This window comes from Maylandia zebra, linkage group LG22, assembly GCF_041146795.1.
Source record: "Maylandia zebra isolate NMK-2024a linkage group LG22, Mzebra_GT3a, whole genome shotgun sequence".
Taxonomy (NCBI): Eukaryota; Metazoa; Chordata; class Actinopteri; order Cichliformes; family Cichlidae; genus Maylandia; species Maylandia zebra.
Genome location: NC_135187.1, coordinates 30,776,579 through 30,803,354, shown reverse-complemented (window position 1 = coordinate 30,803,354; position 26,776 = coordinate 30,776,579). Strand labels below are relative to the sequence as shown.

The 26,776-nt window shown below is 45.1% G+C and overlaps 2 long non-coding RNA genes across 2 annotated transcripts; both read right to left on the bottom strand.

The window, feature by feature from the left end:
• Positions 1 to 2,552: 2,552 nt before the first annotated feature.
• Positions 2,553 to 3,620, bottom strand: LOC106676343 (uncharacterized). Its single transcript, XR_001342261.4, has 2 exons — positions 2,752 to 3,620; positions 2,553 to 2,659 (listed from the first exon to the last, which is right to left on the bottom strand). It is a non-coding gene; the product is annotated as an uncharacterized LOC106676343 (long non-coding RNA).
• A 4,836-nt stretch (positions 3,621 to 8,456) lies between these two features.
• On the bottom strand, positions 8,457 to 9,189 carry LOC106676342 (uncharacterized). Its single transcript, XR_001342260.4, has 2 exons — positions 8,656 to 9,189; positions 8,457 to 8,563 (listed from the first exon to the last, which is right to left on the bottom strand). It is a non-coding gene; the product is annotated as an uncharacterized LOC106676342 (long non-coding RNA).
• Between the last annotated feature and the right edge of the window lie 17,587 nt (positions 9,190 to 26,776).

Here is a 26,776-nt window from a genome sequence, read left to right as displayed (position 1 = left end):
TGTTATGGCTTTGCAATGTGGGGTGAAAAATACAAAAATGTATTTCTTTATAAATACCACTGTTCTGTGGGGTGGGGGGATAAGCGTTTCAATTGTCCTTTATTAATTTATACAGTATAATGAATATGGCCTCAAGTTAGCTTTGCTGTTATTCAATTCCCACATAGCAAAATTGGTATGGCCTGGATCTGGCCCACACAACGTGCATACACATGGCCCACATACCACAAAGAATGACGGCCCTTTGGTGGCCCAGATCTGGTTTACCAGAGGTGGCCAACACATGGGCCAGCAAAAGGCCAGTTGCAGACAAACTGCTGGTCCTGTGCTGGCTCAGATAAGTTTTAGCTCTGGCCCCAGATGTCAGCCTAATGTGTACCTTAATCAAGCCATGTAATAACAACATGTGCTGGAACATAATAGCGCAAAAGTGACATGAGGAAACTCTGTTCAGACAGTGAGTGGACTGATTCTTATATAGCGCTTTTCTACGCTCCCGGATTACTCAAAGTGCTCTATACAACACGCCACATTCACCCAATCACACACTTTCTCTAAACTGAGTGCTTACTACTACCCACTAACCTTCCGATCAGTAGGTGACCTGCTCTACCTCCCGAGTTACAGCCACCCAGTGGTAAACATGAGTAAACCCTCACTAGGTTTTGGATAAAGTGTACACTCACAAACCTTTCAAACCTGCATTTAAAACATTGGCTACCATAGCAGTATAGTATTGCAACATGCCATTTGGGTCTTCTAAATAAAACAGGAAAAGGAACATAAATAGTGTCATCATTGCCAGACCTGGCCCACATCTGGTTGACAGACACCCTGCCATGACACCAGTCAGTCAGAAGTGGCAGCTGATGCCGGATCTGGGTCAGTCCTGTTTGCTATGTGGGTTTAAGTAATTCATGTTGGTTTGCTGGTGTTAGTTTTTAAAGGCATTAGCTAACTATTATGATGATGTAGGAACAACACTAATACAGTAAATTTCAGATCATACAAGAAGAGGTGACTATCTCATAATAATATGGCAGCTGTAATGAAAACACAAGATTTGACCGTAAATTGATAAAGTTAACAAAACCTAGTTTTTACTATGATAAACATTTTTATTATTTCAAATAATAGAATTAGCTCTGGGACATATACTCCACTTGCACTCTGAGTTTAAAAAATGGCTTTAATTTCAGTCTGTGATGCAAAAGACGGTGTGAGATTGAACAGAATTGAATGACACAAAAATTGTGGATTTTATTTTAGTTTTCAAAAATACAGTATCATTAACAAGTGTCCAAGTGGATATAAAAAAAAATACTTACCATAGTTTTAATACCGGTAAACTGATTTTGCCCAAGTGCTAGTTCCTGCTGATCAATATTTACAACATGACACACTTCATTTAAAAGCTACAAATAGAAGTTAAAAGGTATACCACAACTGGAACTTCTGTGTGTGTAGAAGTAGCAACTGCTCCCAATAGAAGGCTGCTGCTACAAACTCTTGAGGACGGAAGAGAGGCCCAACAGTGTGTGTATACAGCATCAGTATACAGCAATTTCCCTAATAAGATGGAGCGGCCGAAGAGTGAACTGTCAAAAGTACTGAATATGACGTCACTTATTTATGTGTGAATGTTTAATAATTAAAGTCAGCCACATATCCACAAACGCAACAAGCTGAAAGTCTGTGATATATGTATATGTGTGTATATGTGTACACACACACACACACACACACACACACACACACACACACATATATATATATATATATATATATATATATATATATATATATATATATATATATATCATAATAATCTGACAATACTATAATATTGGCTATATTATATTTACATTACCACAGTGAGATGACTTTAGTCTCATGAACAACATTAACTAATTGTTATTTATTAACTAATCTTAAATGACTGTTCAGCACAGAAATGAAGCCCAACAATCATGTTTTACAGTCCCGTGGTCTCAGTCTCAGATACTCAACTAATCACAGTGATGTCATGACAAAAATGAGTGACCAACAAAACATTTTTCTCCTTCATTTCTGTCAAACAAAGCTGTATGTAACGTGTCTCGCGATTATTATCATGGTTGCTAGGCAACCTGAACAGCGCGACGAAGCGTATAAAATCCCATTTCACAAGCCTCTCACTTCCGCATTTCTCGTACTTATAGTACGCACCGTACATAGTACGCGTAGTGCGCGTACTTCAAGCGTGCAGACCCTGAATTGGGACACAGCCATAGTGCGGCCCAGAACAGTTGTCAATGGTCGTGTCCAAATTTATGGGCTGCATCCTCCTGAGGCCGCATTTGTAGACCGATTATGTCATAGCGACGCGCCGAAGGCTGTCCAAATTCGTAGACTGCTCCGAATGCAGCCGACAAATGCGTCGGGCTCAGAGAAGAGCTCGAGAGGATGTGGAGGGTGAAGGTGTTACGGGAGGTCTGTTAAGAGAGCCTCCGTGCAAAAAGAATAGGAATTCTAGTAGGGACCAGCAACAAACCACCACGCACACACTGCAATGGGTTACACAAAATTTATTTGTTCTTCCTCTAGGCAAACTACCGGCTGAAGACAACCCCGGCCAGGGATCCAAAGCCCAAAGACCACCGCGGTCCGAGTTCTTCGCCTAGTTACAAACAGGGGAGAGAGGGTCACTGCACGAACACGCAACCAACACGTATCAATCCTGCAGCTCCCTAAAACAGGTTTGCCACCCACCTTTTCAGGCTTTAACTTTGTTCGAGGCTGGGTCTCCACATTACCTCCCGGCAGTTAAACTTCCCCGAGCTGGTCCAGTTCTTCTTATCGGGGCGCAGGAGGTCTCCAGTCTAGTGCTCGTTTTCCTCTTTTCCAACACGTCCCTTTTTTTCCAGCACGTCCTCTCTTTTCCAGCACGTCCTCTCACAGCTCCATAGGAATACGTCCTCCTTTCCACGTCCTCCGTTTCGTTAAAAGCAAAAACCAGGCCAGGCTAAAAAAAAATCCTTTCTATTAAAAATGCGCACACTTTGTCCTGGATCTCCGGGGCTCTCCTGCTTCACCGAGGTCCTACTAAAAACAACAACAACACTTCCTGCTTCCTCTCCCCTTTATAAAGAGGAACTCCAATCAGCCGCTCCCTGTATTCAACTCCGCCTCACTGGCAGCTGGGCTAGAGTAAAATCTCCCCTCCCACACAGGTGCAACAACCGTAAATAAACACAAAAACATGCAATTAATCAAAAAAAAACTCAAAAACAAAACCAACAAAACTTAGGGGGGGGGGGGTTTCTCTCCGTCCTTTCCCACCATGCTATACTCCGTAACACCCACCCCAACTTTTTCCTAGCCCGTCCTCGGGCACTCTACTAAGTATATCGAGGTGGGGGCTTCCCGAGATTTTCACGGGCAGATCTCCTTAAACCCTCCTGAGTTGCAGGGGCGGACTTGTTGGAGGACGGATAGTGACCTGGCCCTGGCATCTGCTGTGCCATACTCCATAGAAGTAACCACTGGTCTGAGGCTGTCGCTATATCATGCGCAGCTGCCGTTCCTGGTTCTAAGGCGCCACCTCCTGTTTTATCATTGACGGAAGGCAAGAAAGTACATATGCGCAGGTGATTACGATGGACCACTCTAACAGGCCCATCTTTACCTTCTGGCCGAACTCTGTAGACTGGGTTCATAGGGTTTGGCTGGCCAACTACAATTTGGATCTCTTCCTCCCAGTGTGCTGCCAGTTTACCCTGTCCGTCCCTTCTTGTCGTATGGACTAGAACCCTTTCCCCCGGGAGCAATGGTGCTGCCCTAGCCCCAACATCATACCTGTCCTTCATCCGGCCTGCAGCCTTCTGGCTGCTCTTTTCCACCATCTGGTATGCCAGCCTCAAGCGCTCATGATGTCTCCTCACCCACTCCTGCGTCGTGGTTGACTCCATGGGTCTCTTCGTCCCCATCAACAGCTCGCCTGGCAGACGAGCATTCCATCCAAACATCAGGTAATGGGGGGTGTAACCTGTAGACGCATGGACAGAGTTATTATAAGCCTGGAGCAGTTCGGGCAAACATTGTACCCACCGAGTCCGCCTCTCTTCTAGGGTGGACAGCATATTTATTAATGTCTGATTGAAACGTTCACAGGCCCCATTTCCCTGAGGATGATAGGCAGTAGTTCGACTTTTCCGACAATTATAATACTGACAGAGCTCCTTTATGAGGGCGGACTCGAAATTACCACCTTGATCCGAGTGCAGTTGTTCTGGGCATCCAATTGGCTGAATAATATGTTTCAACAACATCTTCGCTGTAGTTGCAGCGGTCTGGTCCCTGGTAGGTATTGCCCAAGCATACTTTGTAAACAAATCAGTGGCGACCAAAATGTACTGGTATGAGTCTGCCGGTCTACCTAATGTCAGGAAATCAACTGCCACGGTTTGGAGAGGTGCGTGTGTAAGAACAGGACTAAGTGGGGCCTGACCGTCACCACGACCTTTATGACGTACACACCGTTCACAGGATGTTGTCCAGTCCCGCACTCTCTTCTCCATTTGAAGCCAATAAAAACTACGGCGCAGCATCGAAAGTGTCTTTGCCACCCCCAAATGACCATTCCTTTCATGGAAAGCCTTCCATGTTGGTTGCTGTTCCTCCAAAGGAACAAGGATTTGGTAGTACGCCTCACAGGTGTTGGAATCCACCCCCCTGCGGACCAGAACACCCTCCAACAACTCCAGCCGTGACCATTGTTTCATGTAGTTTAAGACTGCAGTAGGCTCCTGGCGTCTTTCCTCCCCAGATGGCATCTTTCCTCGGGCCATGTAGTATCTCACTCTATGCAGCGTGGGGTCCTGCTCTTGTAAGCCTTGCCAGCATCCTGGATCCCAATCGATGTTCACAGCCTGAACCCATGCTTTTTCGTCCACCCTCTGTGGAGGCACCAAATCCTGGGGTTGCACCTGCAATGGCATTCTAGACAGAACATTAGCATTCACATTTTCCTGGCCAGGCCGATACTTAATATCAAATTGATAATTTGCGAGCTGGGCTACCCACCGTTGTTCCACTGCGCCCACTTTTGCAGTCGATAAATGGACCAATGGATTATTATCAGTATAAACTGTGAACAGAGACCCCCATAGATAATCTTTAAATTTCTCAGTCACCGCCCACTTCAAAGCGAGCAGCTCCAGTTTAAAGGAGCTATAGTTTGCATCATCCCTTTCGGCGGGTGCTAAGCTTCTGCTAGCATAGGCTATCACACATTCCTTCCCATCTTGTACTTGAGACAGTACTGCACCAAGGCCCACTTTACTGGCATCCGTATAAAGCCGGAAGGGTAATCTGAAATCAGCAAAAGCTAAAATAGGAGCCTCGAGCAATTTCTGCTTCAGAAGATCAAAGGACTGCTGACAATCCTCATCCCAATTTATGGGGATATTCTGTTTTTTATTCTTCGGTACTCCCACTAGCAGCGAGTTAAGAGGCCTAGCAACACCCCCAAACCCTGCAATGAACCGCCGATAATAACCGGCAAAGCCCAAGAAGGAACGCACCTGATGAATAGTCTGCGGGGCCGGCCACTTCTGTACAGCGGCAATCTTATCAGGGTCCGGAGCCACACCCTCACTGTTCACCAGGTGACCCAGGAACTTCACCTGTTGCTGGAAAAGAACACATTTATCAGGTCGCAACTTCAGCCCATAGCTCTTCAATCTTGCAAACACTGCCTGCAGATGTTCTAGGTGGCTGTCAAAATCCGGTGAATATACTATCACATCATCCAGATAGACAAAAGCGGACTCTGTGATTTGACTTCCCAAACAACTCTGCATCAACCTTTGAAATGTTGCTGGAGCATTACACAATCCAAAAGGCATTCTTTCAAACTCATACAAGCCAAAAGGAGTACAAAATGCAGTTTTTTCCCTGTCAGCTTCAGAAACTTTCACTTGCCAATACCCACTTGCTAGATCAAGGGTGGAGTAGTATTTTGATTTAGTCAGCATCGTCAAGGTCTCTTCAATTCTAGGTAATGGATGGGCGTCTTTATGTGTCACTGCATTCAACTTGCGGTAATCCACACAAAATCTCAATTCCCCATTCTTTTTCCTTACCAGGACAATGGGTGCTGCCCAGGGACTTGTACTCTCTCGCACCACCCCTGATCGAATCATATTATTCAGCAATTCTCGCACTTCCTGATACATTTTAGGGGGGATTGGCCTATACCGCTCTCTAATAGGAGGTGCCATACCTGTCGGAATAGAGTGCGTAATTACATCTGTGTGGCCATAATCCTCTTCGTCGGCAGCAAACACATCGCCCCACTTCCTCAAGAGACCATTTAACTTTTCCTGCTCCTCCATAGATAGATTCGACCGCCCTTGTGTCATAACTTCAATGTGAGGAGCTTTACCAGATGGTTCCGAGCTCACCTGGGATACGCCCACTTCAACGATGCCTGGCCTGGTTTGCTCAAACGTGACTTCAAAAGGTTCCTGAATGTCGACATTTTCCGTGGAGAATGTAGCCAGGGCCTCATAACGTCGTAACGTAATAGGAAAAGGATTGAGATTCCTTACTTTGATGGGGACCCGGCCTCTATAGCCAGTTCCTAGCGATCGAGCAACGGCAACTGTACTAGGCCCTTCCAATGGCTCCACCAAGATACATTGTCCTTTCCTCAGTGTCTGTGGGGCCCTAGCCCAAATCACCTGCTCACTGTGCTCAGGGATCTTCACCGGGTGGCGGTAAGCGGGTCGCAGGGTCCCTACTTGTGGTACGGGGACAGCTGCCTGAATTCTTTGACAGTCCTGAAAAGCAGATGCCCACGCTTGTTGAGCGTCTACAGTCGAGCCAACAGGCCAGGTCTGGGTCTGCGTCTGAGGTTTCAAAAAAAACACATCCCAACATGGAACGATGATGTTCATACCTAATATAGGTAATGCATTAGAATTATTGGGGTCGTCCTTTGAAATCACAATTCCCATATCTTTCAGGGTAATGTCTCCCACCTGTACTTCAGCTAACACATAGCCCACGTAAGGAATAGCCAATCCATTCGCGGCCTTCAGCTTTAGCCAATTAAGATCACTCTCTTTCCCCGGCTCCTGTTCACCAAACAATCTCCTAAAACAGGCTTGTGGCATTAATGTTACATTAGACCCAGTATCCAGCAAAAATGTCACTTCTTTACCATCAATGAATACTTCTACTTGACGGCATGCCCCTAAAAATTGAGGGTGGTTTAACTGAGTTGGACCACTATCATCCTTTCCAATCACCTGGCCCATAGCGACTGGATTTACTCGTTTAAAGCCATCTGAGATGAAGTGCCCCGACACTCTCTTGCCATGTGTCCACTAACTCCACACCTACTACAAATAGGCTGCCCATGCTCATCCCACTTGTGCCGTGGTCGCTCCACTAACCGTGGGGTTTGCTTTGTCACCGGGGGTGGCTCGGACACTTCAACACCTCCCCTATATTGAGGGGAACTAAGGTTCCACCTTTCTCGCTCACCTCTAGGAGCTGAAAACGTCCGTGGCATTGGTGCTGGTCGGACAAATTCCCTCAGCTCCTCCTGAAGAGTATTTTTGAGATCCATAATTTGCTCCTTCATTTCTGCAAGGATCTCCACTTTAAACTTATCTCTCCAATTCAGAGTATCCTGCCACTTTAAATCCCCTCTTACTACAGCACAAGCGGAGTCCTCATGTACGCCATACAGCGCATCCGCTTCCAATTGCAGAGCCTCTTTACGCACCTGTTCAAATGAGAGGTCAGGATCGTGCCTTAATAAACGCCGCAGATCACGCTGTATCTCACCCTCCCTAAGACCCAAGACAAACTGATCACGCAGGTGCAGGTCAGCCCGCCGAAACCCTTGTGGCTCTTTTGTCTGCAGGCGATGGCCCAACTCCCTTAAGCATAACGTGAACTTTCTAATAGGCTCTTCTGTCCTTTGTCTACATTCATAAAACATGGCACGCAGGGTACCCACGGCTGTTTTGTCCCCATACAGTTCTTTAAGCTGAAGAAAGATTTTATCTGGCGTATCCCGCTCCGCTTGTTCCAGAATAAGAATTTCACGTCGTGATTCTCCTCCTAATGCACTCAATACAAAATCACATTGCTGTTCTATCGACCACTTTTGAGCACGGAGCATTGCGCTAATTTGACTCTCCCAATCTTCATAATTCGTATTAAGCCCACAAAATTTTGGTACCCAGGGCGCACCGATAAAAAATGGTGACGCCATATTCCTGGTTTCAGATAACTCATCCGCCATATTAATCAGTCTAAGGCAGGTAGGTTTGTATACTGGTCACAAATCCTGTCGACAAACGCCAAATGTTACGGGAGGTCTGTTAAGAGAGCCTCCGTGCAAAAAGAATAGGAATTCTAGTAGGGACCAGCAACAAACCACCACACACACACTGCAATGGGTTACACAAAATTTATTTGTTCTTCCTCTAGGCAAACTACCGGCTGAAGACAACCCCGGCCAGGGATCCAAAGCCCAAAGACCACCGCGGTCCGAGTTCTTCGCCTAGTTACAAACAGGGGAGAGAGGGTCACTGCACGAACACGCAACCAACACGTATCAATCCTGCAGCTCCCTAAAACAGGTTTGCCACCCACCTTTTCAGGCTTTAACTTTGTTCGAGGCTGGGTCTCCACATTACCTCCCGGCAGTTAAACTTCCCCGAGCTGGTCCAGTTCTTCTTATCGGGGCGCAGGAGGTCTCCAGTCTAGTGCTCGTTTTCCTCTTTTCCAACACGTCCCTTTTTTTCCAGCACGTCCTCTCTTTTCCAGCACGTCCTCTCACAGCTCCATAGGAATACGTCCTCCTTTCCACGTCCTCCGTTTCGTTAAAAGCAAAAACCAGGCCAGGCTAAAAAAAAATCCTTTCTATTAAAAATGCGCACACTTTGTCCTGGATCTCCGGGGCTCTCCTGCTTCACCGAGGTCCTACTAAAAACAACAACAACACTTCCTGCTTCCTCTCCCCTTTATAAAGAGGAACTCCAATCAGCCGCTCCCTGTATTCAACTCCGCCTCACTGGCAGCTGGGCTAGAGTAAAATCTCCCCTCCCACACAGGTGCAACAACCGTAAATAAACACAAAAACATGCAATTAATCCAAAACAAACTCAAAAACAAAACCAACAAAACTTAGGGGGGGGGGGGGGGGGTTTCTCTCCGTCCTTTCCCACCATGCTATACTCCGTAACAAAGGTAACGGTGGTCCCCGTGGTAATCGGAGCACTAGGTGCGGTGACTCCCAAGCTAGGCGAGTGGCTCCAGCAGATCCCGGGAATAACATCGGAGATCTCTGTCCAGAAGAGCGCAGTCCTGGGAACAGCTAAGATACTGCGCAGGACCCTCAAGCTCCCAGGCCTCTGGTAGAGGACCCGAGCTTGAAGGATAAACCGCCCGCAGGGGCGTGATGGGTGTTTTTTATATATATATATATATATATATATATATATATATATATATATATATATATATATATATACGGACCACGCTTGATATTTGGGGAAATCGACGGCACATTTGGAGTATGCATTTGAAGCACACTTCGAATTGGGACAGCCGTCGACGCATGGCGGTGACTTAACCGCACTTGAAATGCGTACTTCAAGCGTGCAGACCCTGAATTGGGACACAGCCACGATTTGTACGGTCCGACTTTGCACATGAGCAGTAAGGATCGGGGAGTCCTGATCCGTCACTATCTTTTTATTTTTCGTTTATGTCTACATTATATTGAAATGTTTCATTATTGGAAACATTTTAAGAGATACTTGTTATTCTTAACATCTTAACAGATACTCTGACCTGTAACTATCGTAAAATGCTTCGACCGGAAGTAGACACCTTTCGCGCATGCGGGGTACCGATTGGGTTTCCGGTACGGATCGGGCAGTGACAGTCAACAATGGCGGCAGCTAGTTAGTTCTAATATTACTCTTATTATTCTTTTTGGGTCACAAAATAAACGTTTAACATATTTTCAGGCGAGAATGTAGCTGTGTAAACCTCAAATATCTGCTCAGTTTATCAAGACACCACATATTTTCAAAAGCGCTCCGACGTTTTCGGAGACGTCTGTTACCCACTAGCTCGATAGCTAGCTGGGGTTCAAGGCTCACTAGAGCTCGTGAGAGCACCGGACTCCAGGCAAATTGTTTTCAAACCCACTGCCGTCTTTTGCTACTCAGGTTAAACATGATATATGAGTCACTTAGATAACTTACAAATGTTATTGTTTGGCTTTTTTTTTTTTTAGTATTTTATTTGTTCCTGAGTAAACTGGTTTGGTTGAGATTAAAGTTATAGTTTTTACACAGCTGAATAAACGTCAAGCAGACAACTGATTATCAGAAGTGTGAGATGCTCGAGAATATACTCCGGTGTCCTGTTATATTTTAGATAGCAAGGAGTTTATTAAACTTCACCGAAACAATCTGCAAATTTCATTAAACTTTAATAAACTATCATCTTGTCGTTATTTTTAGTTAGCACATACCTTAAACACTTAAAGCTGTAAGCTATGATAGATATATAAGAGCAGATGCTGCTGGTACAATAAGCTGTTGTTTTACATTCAATGGATGATGATCTGACTAGTCGACTAATCTCAAAAATAATCGGTGACTAGTCGACTATCAAAATAATCGTTTGTGGCAGCCCTATTTGAGACCCACATTGAACTTTTTCTACTGATTTTTGGAAAGGCTTTTGAGGAAAAATATATGGAGTTACATTTAAAATGCAACATCTTTTTGTTTCTGAAGATTTGCATGTGGCTAAAACAAAACCAAATCTCAGCCCAAAGCAGGATGAGAATCACCTGGATCGCTGGTGAAGACTACAACCCCTAGCCCAATCTCCCAACCCTAGCTTATGTTTTGGAGACAATTAATGCCCCCCCCCCCCTTTTTTTTTTTGTTTTTACATGTAAATAGATTTTGATTGATGTCAGGAGAATTACTGTCTTTTACACTGGCTGTAGTTCAGGAGGTAGAACAGGTCATCTACTAATCAGTTTGGTGGTTCAATCACTGTCTGCTCCAGTACCAAATATCCTTGGGCAAGATACTGACCCCAAGTTGCTCTCTGATGCATCCATCAGAGTATGAATGTGTGTGAATGCTAGATAGACAGCACTTACGTAGAAAAAAGTGTTTGTACAAATGGGTGCACCATAACAACCTGTGCGTTTACTCTTCATGACATGATGAGAAAATATGAATGTGTGAAAATATTAAACTGAGGTAAGATTATCATCGTTTACAAAACTGTTATTTTCATCTTTTCATCCCATCCATGGTAAATGGGCTGGTTGTCATATAGTGCATTTCTATTATTATTATTATTTTTTTTTTATTATTATTATTATTATTGTTTCATCATTAGTAGAAGTAGTAGTAGTATCCTTGGTCTTTGCTTGTTAATCTCGATAAATCTAATTATAAAAGAGTTGCCATTTACAATGCCATGAAAAATGTTAAGTTGATTTATCCACTAGTTCAATCAGTGATTTGGTCTCTTTCCAAAAAACTAATAAATAAATAAAATAAAAAATATTTTTTGTAATTTTTATTTTTTAACTGAAGTAATCATTATTACTTAAACAGGAGGCGCACACAAACTCACATACATTGGAAAGTAAGAGGCTTCAGGTGTGACTCAGATTTTGGAAAGTCAAGGATGGAAGCTCATGATTGGATAAGCTGGGAAGCAGCTCTATCACTCTTTCTCTGTTGCCCCCCCCCCCCCCCCCCCCCCACACACACACACACACGCACACACACACAATCTGATGTTTACCATCTGAGCCAGACATCAGCCGTACTTTGTCACACCTCACAGAGCTTTAGCAAGCTTTGGGGAGATTTTTTATTAACTCCAAAGGCTGGAGATGACTCACAGCCAGTGGTCTCTCTGGACTAAGTTTGGCTGCTCATTGAAGGGACATCTGGCCTGTGCAACCAGCATTTCCTCAACAGAAAAATCTAAAATGACACATTCCTTACAGAAGCACGTAAGCAATTTTCCCATGATAGCCTGGACCATAATGGATTTCTGAAGAGGGACATCAGGAAAGGGGTTACAAAGATGGCCAGCTCTTTAATCATTTGCTGTAGTGTGCCATGATCGTGTCTCATTAGACCTTAGTCATTTAGACAACACATAAGCTGTTGACGTGGCCACTGGGTGCTCTCTGCTCCAATCACAATCACTTCTGCTGATGAAGCCTATGTACAGTACAGTTAAATGAACCACTTCACAATGCATTTACAACATCACAGTCAATTTACCCACTTTTCAAAGAGCGGGCAAAAATTGATTCAGGGAGGCCTGTAAACATGGGGTGGAGACTGTTTGCAAATCAAAAGTTGTGTGTCTGATTAAAGGGAATCATTAATAGATGAACATCATGGCATAGACATCACACACAGGCATATAAATGAAGAGGAAGAGAAGAAATCACAGCAGGGTTGGCTAAATCAAGTGCAGAATGAGATGCAAGTGGAAGATGGCAAGAGTGGAATTACAATTTTCTGCCCCCAGCATGGTTTTCAAATTAAGCTTAATGGGCGGGTGTAGCCAAGTGCATTCAAAGCAGTAGTGCTCCATCAGGGCAAGCAAGGCATGCAGTGCTTGTCTATTAGAGAAATGTAAAAATAGACAACAGTTAAACATACCAGTGAGTGAAAGCAATCTCTCTCCTTTCATCTCAAACAGCTTTCTGTCACCACGTTTCTCTTATGCCTGTTTATATCTAGTCCTTTACATAAAATGTGAATTTGTGGCTGCACTGGTTATTGGAACAATTAACGCCTCTTGATTTGGAGCCATTGAAATCTATATGGAATAGGCATTGTCATGGGTGTGACCTGTCCCAGTTTATCGAGCTAAGAGGCCAGCAACTTTTACTGGTAGTATCCACATGAGCTTTGTGGATAGCAGTCTGGTGTTTGATGGGAGACTGATACTAGACAAGATGTCACTGTCTCTGCTTTCACTGCCCTGAGATCAGTTAACATCTGTGCTTTGTGTGGAAACAGAGCTAGCTTTTGCAAATACAGGCACTCTCATTTAACATCATAACAGGTGGCTTTTCTCTTAGTAACCATCTCTGCCTGGGATGTAAGATATGAGAAACCTTTAGTAACTTGTTTAGCCTTTTAGTAATGCAAGCTTTGATTATGAAGAGGAGAACTCTACGGTGGCCCTGAGAGGCCAAACGGACTGCAACGTAAGATACACCAGCAATAAGAAAAACGCTGCAAAAGCACACAAATCACAATGGAAATAGGAAAAAACGAAAATGGAAATAGGAAAAAACTGATTTCCAAAAGCACAAGGAAAGTGTTTCTGGGGAGACAATAACCCGACGGACCAGCTGCAGGAACCAAAATATGCTAAGAATTGCGCTGGGAGACACTTAAAAGAAGTGGAGGATCGATCGGTTTTGTGAGAAAAGAAAAGATGAGAGGTAAGTGTGTTAGCCTAACTATTAGCCTAAAAATACGTCATCAGTATTATATGAATCATGAGGTTAAAACACGCGTACTTAGCATATTTTGGTTCCTGCAACTGGTCCGTCGGGTTATTGTCTCCCCAGAAACACTTCTCTTGTGGTTTTGGAAATCCGTTTTTTCCTATTTCTGTTTTCTTTTTTCATATTTCGTTTTTCCTATTTCTGTTATGTCTTGTGTGCTTTTGCAGCGTTTTTCTTATTGCTGGTGTTTTCTTAAGTTGCAGTTCGTTTGGCCTCTCAGGGCCACCGTAGAACTCCCATTAAATTGAACAGGTTTAGGTTCTAGCATGTTCCAATTAGCATCTATAAGAAATCACTATATATTTATTGAAAGGGAGAAAGAAAGATGAAGGAAAAGAAAAACAGAAGGGAAGAGGGACAGTGAGAAAGGGCACTTAAAAAAGAGAAAGAAGCAGGCATGGAGGAGATCCAGCCTCCAGACATCCAGAGGCCCCAGAGTGTGAGAGCTCAAGGAGGACCACCGGAGGGGCATCCGTGCCACCCTCCTGGGAAGAACTGAGGAGAGCCCCGGATGAGGGGTCACCCAGTAGCCATGGAGCAGAAGCCAGAGGGGGCTGCAGTGGCATGCCTGCCGGCAGCCAGCTGTGCCAGAGTGAACCGAGCCGCAGGCCCAGAGGCTGGAGGCCCGAGGGCCCCCTTTGCCCCGGAAGAGGCCTGACCGAGCAACAGGCACCAGGTCCCGCCAAGTAGTCACCGGGTGTGAGCTGGTACATACCTGAGCGCCCAGCCCCGGACACCAAGAACCACCAACGCACTGACCCCTGAGGGCATCAGTTACCGGCAGGGAGTGTGGTGAGGGGAGATAGGCCTTGGAGGGCCTGGGAGTTCCCAGAGAGGTGGAGTGTAAGACCCGACCTGACATATAAACACACATCCCTTTTACTCACTTTAGACGGGGGATATCAGATTCCTATGACACTTCTGTTCAGTGGAGTGTCCTCATCCGGTGGCTCATACTTACACCATCCATCCCACATATTGCACAAAGCGATATGATCCTCGAAGGTTTACCCAAAGTGCACTTTCTATAGTCCTGCAGAGTACCAATATTTGCAATACTTGCCTGTGTTACTCTATATCCCTGACATTAAATTGGTGAAGTGTTGCTACTGAAATCTCATGATATTGATACTCAAAGTGGTTACAGAGAAAAACCTTTCTGACCAGTAACACCACAGAGACACAAACAGAGGCAAAACATATATGTGCTATGCCACGCTCCAGTGGTTTGCAGCCAGAGGTTAGGTGAGTTATATAGCTGGATGAATGTTCTTTTGTTTACAAAGTAGTCTTTGTAAACCAACCGAGAATTAAAGAAAGAAATAATATAGCAGAGGTACATGCAACATTTATGACATTTCAAAGTAAGCATAATTAGCAGTTTTGGACATAAACTGACATTAAAGTTGGAATTAGGAGACATGGGGTTTAGTAGCAAACATGCAAGCCTCAGAGTAACATAAACCACTGTTCAAAGCAACTGAGAGCAGTTTTAATGGTTTTTTTGTCTTTGGTACAGTAAAAACGGCTGTTCGTCTGATCCCATAACACCCCCAACTGGCTTATCATAGGGAGACTTGGAACTGGATCCCTGCTGCATTTTCTGACCTGGGGGGTTGTTGTGCGGATGTCACACTATGAACCTCAGGGAGAAGAATAAAGGAAGTGTGGAAGATGGTGAAAGGCTGTAGGCTTGAACAGTTCTGTTTTTTAATCCAGACCACATGTATGTATGTGTGTGTGTGTGTGTGTGTGTGTGTGTGTGTGTGTGTGTGTGTGTGTGTGTGTGTGTGTGTGTGTGTGTGTGTGTGTGTGTGTGGTCATGCATGTGGCCTAAAGCTCAGAGCAAAGGGATGATGGATGGGGGGGAATGACCTAATGGATTGGAGTTATTATAGGATGGGTCTTTCTCTGTCTGTCCACTTCTTTTCCTGGTTTCCTGCCTTTGCTTTCATCCCCGTTTTGTCTCCCCTCTTTGTCATTTCTCAGGGATCGTGACAGAAGGAATTTATCTGACTCAGCTTTTGTTTATTTCATTAGTGGTTTCTAACTCTGTGTCCTGCGAATGAGGACACTGATGTGATTGAATTACCCCGTCCTCCTCATCCTCTGCACCCCCCGCGTTCCCTCTTCCCTCTGTCTTTTTTGTGTAACGTTGGCACTTTCCCTTCTCTGTGCCAGGGTTCAATGCTGCTGCTGCACTTTCCCTGGTCTTGCATAACTGCGCAGCGGTCGTGTTGCATTGCCTCCTCCATCTCTTCCTCCCCAGGCAGGATGGTCACTGTGGGAAAAGACGGCCCAGAAAACTGACCTTCATTTCAGTATTCTAGGAAGACTAACTGGCTGTGCGTGGAGCTCCGCTCACCACAGGACGGCATCATCAGACCTGTTTGACCTTGAGTAAAGTAGGATGAAGCTGGACCAAAGTTCTTAAATGACCTGAGGATTAATGAGTTTATTTCATTACTTATTGATGGGAGTGTTTCAGCTTTCTGCTGTTCTCAGTCTCATTTACCACACAGGAACGCACAGGTGTTTAAATACAGCGATTCACAGGGTGGAAAGAGTGCAGAGTTTCTCTGAGACGTAAGTGTTTTCTTGGAATTTAAAGAAAGCAAAGAGTGAGGGAGATAAATAGCCTGAAAGAAGTGAGATGAATACATTTCTTTACTCATTAATGATACATAATATAGATTACCAGTGTGTGACAGGATGCCCCAAGTCCATGCAGTGGGGGAAATAATTATTTGATCTCCTGCTGAATTTGTAAGTGTGCTCATTTACAAAGAAATGAACAGTCTCTATTTTTTTATGGGGAAAAAGATCCAGAAAAAAACATGACATAAAAGTTTAAAATTGATTTGCATGTCTTTGAGCGAAAAAAGTATTTGATCCTCAAGCAAAACATGACTTAGCGCTTGGTAGAGAAGCCCTTGTTCGCAAGCACAGGGGTAACATGTTTCTTGTAGTTGGTCACCAGGTTTGTTCATTTCATTCTAAGTGAGCAAACGTACAGATTCACCAGGAGATCAAACTGATTTCTACCACTGAATTTCATAAGCAGTTGTTTGCATTTGCATTATTTTTATCGTTAACTCGGTTTCCCTTGGTCTTTTCCCATATTGTAGTTGTGTGTCTTATTTTGAAAGAACTATTTAAACGTTACCATAGTGACCAGAGAGCATTAAGAGGCAGAGAGGAGATGTTACTCTCAATATGTTGGCACATTTCAGGAGGACGCTGCTAATAAAGTTACACAGATACACAGTGAATTCGCGTTTATTATTATATTTACAAAATACCACAGTTTTTGTCTTGGTCGTATCATTTTATTTAGTTGTATTTATTCGCGACACCTTAAAGGCCGGTCCGTGAAAATATATCTGACATCAAACCGGTCCGTGGTGCAAAAAAAGTTGGAGACCGCTGATTTACAGCCTCCTAGATCCCCTTGTAGTTACCTCTGTAGCTTAAGTTTTTAATTATCTGAGTGAATTTGGGGCAGTTTTAGTCAGTTTTAAAAGGGAAAAAAAAAAATTCTCAGGGCCTAACTATACAAACGGAATATTTTAAATATTTATTTATTTTGGAGAGTTTAACTTAATTGCAGTTGTTGCTGCTAAAGCCAACCAGTGATTAGGATTAGGGGATAATTACTTTTTCATACAGGGCTGTGCAGGTTTGGATTTTTTTTTATTTCTTCCTTAATAATAAACACCTTTATTTAGAAACGGCATCTTGTGTTTACTTGTGTTGTCTTTGTCTAATATTTACATTTTGATGATCTGAAGAAGAAGCTGAAACCAGACAAATGTTCAGCTAAAAGTACATCTGAGATGACTCCATCCTCAACATAGGGTCAGTCACTGGTTTGGATTACTCGCTATGACAAGTGAACATTTTTATTATCTGTTTGTGTTTGCTAAGGCAATTAGAAATGAAAACAGAAGGAAGACTCTTGGCATATAGAGGGTGGGAGCCAGAATGTTTTATTCCTCTCATGGCAAAAGAAACACATGACAGAAAATTCTCAGATTAATCCAATGAAAAATGTGATGTTGGCTTCACTGCTGAAGGTTAATTCATTATTATAGAGTTCTTATTAGATTGCACAGTTTCTAACATGTAGTCATGAATCACAATGCTGTCAGGCATCTGAAATCAATATGTGCCCTTTATTTTTCTACCTTTAGTTCTGAAAACCCTTTCTGACACCAAACTGAAAAATAATAATGACTATAGGACAATGGGACATTGTGATTATTGTGCAACAGGCTCACTATAACAGTGTTCTCAACGAACCTTAAAGAAAGTACTCTTAAAAACTGCAACACAGCCTTTAAGAGTACAACATCAAAAGCGAACAGCATACAACTTGTGTGTTTTGTTTAAAATTACAAATACTCAATAAAATGGTTTCTTCTAGCCACCTTTAATAAGCTTTTCTCTTTATTAAACTGTCATGGTCTCAGTTTTATTCCAGATGATCCTTAATTAACATGAACCTAACAAAATAACCATGCATTACTATATATTTGTCATGGTCCTGGGTCAAGCGACCCAGTGTTTGAGTTTATGTATCTTTTGTACTTCTGTTGTGCCTTAGCTTAGTGCACCTAGTTAATTTCTAGATTGCTGTTTAGTCTTGTTCCTTAGTTGTTTATGTCATCTTCCCCTGTACTAAGTCTCCCTGGTTCATGTGTCACGTCTGCGTGGTTATGTTTAGTTCATGTCATGTCTAATCTCCATGTTTCCTGTTTTACTTTGAAAGTCTGTATTCAATGTCAGTGTATTCAGTTTCACCTCTCCTGTCCTGTCGTTATGGTTCATGTGTGTCAGCTGTGCTCCCATGTGTGACCACTTCCCCTGATCATCCCTCATGTGTATTTAGTCTCTGTGTTTCATGTAGTCTGCGTCGCGTCGTCTGTGTTCCCACCCCCTGTGTTCCGTATCTCCAGCCATAGCCTTTCCATAGTTTATGTCCAGTTTAGGTTTCTGTTGAGTTATACTCTTATGCTGCCCTCACTCTGGTTTGTTCCTTTTCATCAGCCATAATAAAAGGCTCGCTTTTGTTTAACCCACTCCTGTATCTTCGCTTGTGTTCGCACCTGGGTCCACCGCACACATTTCCGCACGGTCTGCCTCCGCAGATCTTGACAGTACGACGCGACCATGCCGGACCCAGCGACACAAAGGATGGAGATCGTCCGGACAGTGGAGTCGCTATGCGACAAGTGGCTGCACTGTTCCAGTGAGGAGGAACGGGAGGAGTTCGCCCACCAGGTAGGGGTGTGCGTGTCTGTGTTCCCCTGGTTATGGGAGACGCTGCACCCCCCTCGTCAGCGATTTTCTCGTCTCCGCTCTCCGACTCCGTCCGCAGCAGCAGCGGCCCGGTGGGCGTGCACCTTCACCAGAGCCGTGCCGTTGCGCCGTTGCCCCGCTGCCTCATGAGCCAGTGGCGGTCAGAGTCGGAACGGTGAGGCTCACCACCGACACACCATTGGCTCACACTTCATCGGCTTCCGCATCTTCGCCACCGCCTGTCTGCACGGAGATGCCCGAGGCTGTTGACTTCGGTGAGGAGGAGCGGCAGCAGGTGTTGCGGGCGTATCGGGAGGACGAGCTACGCTGGAAGCCCTGGCTTATCTCCGAGGAGGAGCTTCCGCCAGCCGCCCCGCCTCGGACCGGCCGCCCGTCCTCGCCGCCTCGATCGGACTACTCTTCTCCCGCTTCTTATTTGGCACGGATGTGGTCGGAAGACGAGGAGCCGGTCGCCACAGAAATCCAAGTTCCATCCGCGTCCACTTCAAGACGGAAGCAGCGTTCACGTCGCCGTCGCTCATCGCTACGGCATGTCTCGCCCTCCACTGAGCGACACGAGGCTGCTGTGGAGGTAATGGATTTCGACCTCGAGGAGCGGCAGCGCGCCGCATGCGCGCAACTGGAGGAGGAGCTACGGGGGAAGCCAGGGCTCGCTCCTCACTACGGTGAGATTTTCCGCAGGACACGCCTGGCCTTTGGGGGCCCCCGGAGTTGCCAGGAGCTCCCGCCTGACGCTCCGCCAACACTCGCCTCCTCAGCCTCTGCGACGCCGCAGGAGGCTCCACTTTCCACGTTAACGGGGCCCACGGCCAAGAAGAAACGGCGTTCGCAAACTCACGCTAATCTGTCAAGATGAAAACATAAATGCGGATCATGGTAACCTGGACTGTGTAACATCACATGAATTCTGTCTTCCTGAAGGTCATACACAGGGTGATTTTGAACTGTTTTGCTCCAGCACCATTACCTCCACTCAGGAGTTGGAGGCTGAGATCAGGGTTAATGTGACACAGTTTTCTCCTGTCTCTGTGAACTCATCACTAGATAAGATTTTGGCCCCGACCAATGGTGTTACCTCCCACTCTCAGCCTGAAGTGTCACCTGCTTCAGTTAATGGTTCAAGTACAGTTTTACCCGTATCTGTCTCTCCACTCAATGTAGCAATCACTCTGAAGCCACAGATCACTACAGGTGCGGGTTCCAACACACACATTCATCCAACACCTCACAGTCATGCTACCACGGTGCCATTGGTTAGGTCCATACCTGTGTATTTACGGTTTTTCCAGGAGTCAGCTCCTGATGATCTGAGCCTTGTTTTTGTGGATCGAGTGGCAATTCTTGTTTTCCGTAGGGTTGTACCAGCTCCTCTGAGCCGCACACTACCATCGATTAAATCCAACCAGCTTATGTTGACCTCTCCTGGGGTTACAGAGACAGGGCCATTAACCTTTGAGCCACTTTGGACTGATGCAGACTCTGGGTACCCTATGATTGCTGGCTCAGAACTGGTGGTCACTACCACTGTTCACTTCATGGTTTTTTGTGCTAAGATATTAAGCCCTATAGACTGTTTTTCACCTGCTCTCTCTCTCTCTGGGATTGTGCCTCAGCAGCCTGTGTTTCCTCAGCTCCTAGTCCGGCCAGGGGCCTTCATGCCTGTTTGTCCTACGTCTGCTGTTGGACTCCCGGGTGTGCCTATCTGGCACCCTGCGGCGACACCACCGCTTCATGCCACGTCAGCTGGGGGTTCAGGTGAACTGCACCAGCCTCATGTCTCGTCAGCTGGAGGGCCCGAGGAGCCCGTCCAGCCTCGTGTCTCGTCAGCTGGAGGGCCCGGGGAGCTCATGTCTCGTCAGCTGGAGGGCCCGGGGAGCCCGTCCAGCCTCATGCCACGGCAGCTGGGGGTTCAGGTGAACCGCACCAGCCTCATGTCTCGTCAGCTGGAGGGCCCGAGGAGCCCGTCCAGCCTCATGTCTCGTCAGCTGGAGGGCCCGAGGAGCCCGTCCAGCCTCCTGTCTCGTCAGCTGGAGGGTCCGAGGGGCCCGTTCAGCCTCCTGTCTCCGCTGGAGGGTCCGAGGGGCCCGTTCAGTCACCAGCTGCTCTACCAGCATCCTCATCCACGTTTGCAGCAGCCGTGTCTTCATCCACGCCGTTGCCTGGTCCGGCTTCTGCTTCAGCTCCTGCTTCGCCTGGTCCAGCTTCGACCTCAGCTTCTGCTACGCCTGGTCCAGCCTCTGCTACGCCTGGTCCGACCTCGTCCGAGTCTTCGTCGGGGTCTGCTTCTGCTTCGTCTGGTCCGGCCTCGTCAGAGTCTTCGTCGGAGTCTGCTTCTGCTACGCCTGGTCCGGCTCCGTCGCCTGTGGCTGCCATGCCACCGTCTGGTCCCGCCTCGTCTGGTCCTGTGCCCACCGGGCCTCGGCCAGTGCGCCTGACACTGGAGAGCCGCCGCTGCCTTCCGCGCGGCCGGCCCCCTGAACTGTTCCGTCGTCTCTGTCGCCGCCGCCTTCCACGCAGCCGGCCCCCTGAACTGCTCCATCGTCGCCTTCGCCGCCGCCGCCTTCCGCGCAGCCGGCCCCCTGAACTGCTCCATCGTCGCCTTCGCCGCCGCCGCCTTCCGCGCAGCCGGCCCCCTGAACTGCTCCATCGTCGCCTTCGCCGCCGCCTTCCGCGCGGCCGGCCCCCTGAACTGCTCCATCGTCGCCTTCGCCGCCGCCTTCCGCGCGGCTGGCCACCGGGTCGCCATCGCCTGTGTCACTGCCGTTGCCTTCCGCACGGCCGGCCCCCTGAACTGTTTCCACGTCTCCACCGTTGCTGTCCGCATGGTCGGCCCCCGGAACTGCACTGTGTTTTTGGGTTGTTTTTCTTGGGCTCCGGTGTTTGCTGTGCTCTTTTGTTTTCTGTTCCTGTTTTACTTTGAAAGTCTGTATTCAATGTCAGTGTATTCAGTTTCACCTCTCCTGTCCTGTCGTTATGGTTCATGTGTGTCAGCTGTGCTCCCATGTGTGACCACTTCCCCTGATCATCCCTCATGTGTATTTAGTCTCTGTGTTTCATGTAGTCTGCGTCGCGTCGTCTGTGTTCCCACCCCCTGTGTTCCGTATCTCCAGCCATAGCCTTTCCATAGTTTATGTCCAGTTTAGGTTTCTGTTGAGTTATACTCTTATGCTGCCCTCACTCTGGTTTGTTCCTTTTCATCAGCCATAATAAAAGGCTCGCTTTTGTTTAACCCACTCCTGTATCTTCGCTTGTGTTCGCACCTGGGTCCACCACACACATTTCCGCACGGTCTGCCTCCGCAGATCTTGACAATATTTTTGTTTCTTGTTTTTACACATTATCAGTATTTGAAGCATCCATCCATTTAACAAAACAGGCAAAGTAAAAAAAAAAAAAAAAACTATAGAAATGCATTTGATAAAGTTTACTGATATCAGAATTCATAGAACATACTCACATGATTTACATACAGTGGCTTGCAAAAATAATCTGCCCCCTTGAACTTTTCCACATTTTGTCACATTACAGCCACAAACATGAATCCATTTTATTGGAATTCCACGTGAAAGACCAACACAAAGTGGTGTACACGTGAGAAGTGGAACGAAAATCATACATGATTCCAAACATTTTTTATAAATAAATAACTGAAAAGTGGGGTGTGCGGTCTAAAGAAAGCTGGGTAGTATGTCATGAGTTCCCTCGGTGGAGTGAAACTCAGCTGTCTGCTCCTTGCTATCTAAAATATAACCGGGCGCTGGCATAAACTCTTGACCGTCTCACACTTTCTTTAATTAGTTTTCTATTTGATGTTTATTCAGCTGTGTGAAAACCCCGGAGGAACCCACCCGAGGGATTAATAAAGTTAAATTTAATTTAATCTAATCTAATAACTTTAATCTTAGCCAAACTGATTTACTCACGAACAAATAAAACACTGAAAAAGCCAAACAATAACATTTTTAAGTTATCAAAGTGACTTATATATCATGTTTAACCCGAGTAGCGAAAGGCCGCGGGGGTTTGAAAATGTGTCGATCGGCTCAGATATTTGAAGTTTACACAGCTACATTCTCACCTGAAAGCATGTTAAAAGTTATTTTTTCTTTTGCGACCCAGAAAGAGAAATAAGAGTAATATTAAAACTAAGTAGCTGCCGCCATTGTTGGAAACTGGAATTGGCTGGGCCGCTCTATGAATTCTGCAATATGGTTTTTCAATTTTGTTGTCCAGGTGGAAATTCGGGAGAATGGTGGCTCCGGGATTCTCCCGGAAAAATTGGGAGGGTTGGCATGTATGGTTGTGGCAACATCATTAACCTTGTCAAACACCTCAGAGTAAATCATATCACAGAATATGAGGCGTGTATGTTGAGACGAACTGAAGAGGAGGAGAACACTTTGCCTGCCTGCAGGCAAGGTGTTCAAATAGCGCACAACTTCAGTTTTTTTTATTTCTATATGATGAACTCTGCATTATTAAGTGATAAGAACAAGTAATCTGATGTCCTGTAATCATTATGACGCTATAATTTGAGATACAATAAATAAAATACGTTTTTGTATAAAGTATCGGTATCAGATCAGTATCGTCGATACCACCCTGAATATTACTTGGTATTGGATCGGAAAGGAAATCAGTGGTATCGCACATCACTAATTGAAGGTAGATGTACAATCTCTAATGCGGGTGTCACCAACATGGTGCCCGCGGACACCAGGTCGCTCGCAAGGACCACATGAGTCGCATGCAAGACTGTATGGCGTTATTTTTGTGACTCTTTTCTGAGTGTATATAAAAAAAAAAAAAATTGTAAGTGCAACGTTGCATTTTGAGGAGAAAATTATTTTGAGTGAAGAAAAGTTTAAGTTGAGCGAACTAAATCTCCTCAAAATCCCCTCAGAATAGCAGCACAAAAATAACGCTATAGGCCTGTTCTAAAAATACCTCACCATAGCGCCACCAGTTGTATCTAATTTATTATTAATCATTATTGATAATGATTAATAATCGGGGTGATCGTGGCTCAAGAGTTGGGCGTTCGCCTTGTAATTGGAAGGTTGCTGGTTCAAGCCCCGGCTTGGACAGTCTCGGTCGTTGTGTCCTTGGGCAAGACACTTCACCCGTTGCCTACTGGTGGTGGTCAGAGGGCCCGGTGGCGCCAATGTTCGGCAGCCTCGCCTCTGTCAGTGGGCCCCAGGGTGGCTGTGGCTACAATGTAGCTTGCCATCACCAGTGTGTGAATGTGTGTGTGTGAATGGGTGGATGACTGGATGTGTAAAGCGCTCTGGGGTCCTTAGGGACTAGTAAAGCGCTATACAAATACAGGCCATTTACCATTATTATTTGTTATTCTTTTTTAAATCACACTCCCGTTGGCGTAAATTTGAAAATGATAAAATTAAAAAAATTAAAAAAAAAAGTTTTATATTGAATCAGAACTAGCTGGTCTTGCAGGCCAGTAAAGGTGAGGAGATAATGAAAACATGGGGGGAAAAGAAAGAGAAAAAGAAGAAAGAAACATGTCGTTTTCACAGTGAATGGAAGGACGAGTTCTTGTCTAATTTGCGGGGTGACTGTAGCAATGGCAAAACGGCACAATATGGAGAGACATTTCCGAATGTTTCACACAAGCGAGCATGCTAACAATGGGCCGCACACTACGAGTGGAAAAAGTGCGCGAGTTAAAGGCAGGTTTGAGATGACAGCTGTCATTTTTGCATGAGACCGGTGAAAAACGCCCCAAAAGCAACCGAAGCCTCATTTAGGGCTATACATTTCTTCATTAAGAAAAAGAAGGCATTTTCATACGGGGACGTTTTCAAAGAAGCAATGCAAAGATAATAATTGCAAAAACTGTGTTTAAAGACGAGAAATATGGAACCGATGTAATCTCCACACTCCCATCGTGAAAATCATAAACAGTATCCGCAACAGAGCTAAACAGCAAAGAACATTCAAGAGGAGGAGCTGTTAGCTGAATATGGTGACCTGATACTATACACGATAATCCGATGGTTCAGCAGGGGACGAATTTTGCTTCAGTTTTTGTCACTTTTGGGTGAAATCAAGGAGTTCATGCTGGAGGACATTGAGTGCACACTTGACCTTGCATTTTTAATGGATGTTACTGGGAAACTGAACCATTTGTAACCCAATGGTAAGACTCTTGCTGATGGTAAGTCCTTTAAATGCATTTAAAGCCCAGATGAGAATTTTTTTCTGTGCATTTACAGAAAAAAAAGGTGCTGCACTTTCCCTCTATGCAGATGGTGCTGAAAGACAATGCTTCTGCATCTGAGACTTTTGACAAAGTTGCAGAAAAGTTCTCTCAAGTCATAAACTGACTTGGGCAAGCGTTTGAGAACAGGTTTTGTGACCTTGATCAGCTTGAGCCATGTGTGTCATTTATTTTCAATCATTTCATGAACACGTACACAACATACAATTCTGAGCAACAAAGTGCAATGTTCAGCTTGGATGCTGGACAGGTGGAAATTGAAATTGTAACACTGAAAAATGACGTCCACCTCAAAGCCTATCATGGTGCACCAAACTTTTGGTGCCTTGTTGACACAGAAAAGTACAGTGGTGTATGCACAGCAGCTATAAAGGTTGCCAACCTGTTTGGTTCAACCCGTCTTTGTGAATCAGCCTTTTCTGACATGAGTTTCATCAAGACCAAACAGAGAACACGCCTCTCTGATGCACATCTGCAAGACTCACTCAGAGTTGCAGTGTCAAGTTATACCCCAGATTGCAACACACTGGTGAACAGCATGCAATGCCAGGGTTCCCACTAACAGTCAAAGAAAGCACTACCAGATGTTTTGTATGTTACATAATTGATAATCTGTGCAAACACTGTGAATTGTAGTGCATGATTTGTTAAAAATTGTTTGTGGCAAGTGAAAATGTTGAAGAAGTGATCATTTGAACATGTTTGCAGAGATTTATAGAAATGAAATTAAACATTGATATTTATCTGTTTCCTACCTTGTTAAACCATTGTTTATAATTATGGTGAGAAATCATTAACCTAATCATTATCTCTACATAGATGAACATCATTAATTATTAATGATAACATATAATTAAAGGTAAATTGAGCAAATTTGTTCTCATTAATCAGTATTCAAGAAGTAGCTCTCAGTTTAAAAAAGGTTGATGACCCCTGCTCTAATGCTACCTTTATATGTGTATTTCTGTTTTTTCTGCAAAACTGACATTGTGTTACTTTTGAGACAACATCCTATGACTTTCGTGGCCACCATACAGAATGACTAGCTCTCTCCCTGCACTTTAAAAGTTCTTGGTGACCCTCATGCATCCTGCCTATCCTTCCTTAACCCAGTGGGAATAACAATACAATTGCCTCTGACCACTAATCCATCTATCTCATATCCCCCTCACCTCATCTCAAGCACCTATTTCACATGACCAGGCAACCCTACCTAGCTGTGCCGTTTCACTGCCTGTATCTGTCTGAGCTTTGATTGTCTGCATCTTCTGTTATGTCTCAAGACAGAGTCAACATGAACAGCAACATCTTCACTTGATGTGTCATCTGTCGTGCACAGCATTGGGTCTTCTGGAAAGAGCATCAGCTACAGCCAGTGTTTTTCCAGGTGCATACACAGCTTCAGCTTGAAATGCACTAGTCTCATAAGAAACACAAAATTCAGGTTACTCTTAGCTTTTCAAAGGCTGTCAGTTGAGAGGCATTCCACCTTCATATTGCAGCTTGAATAGAGGTTGGCCCACTGTAGACAGATCTGAAATGAACTTTGGTATATAGTTGACCATTCCAAGAAACCTTGTGGCTGTGGAAATTCCTCAGTGGGATTCCCGGCTCTTTTTAGA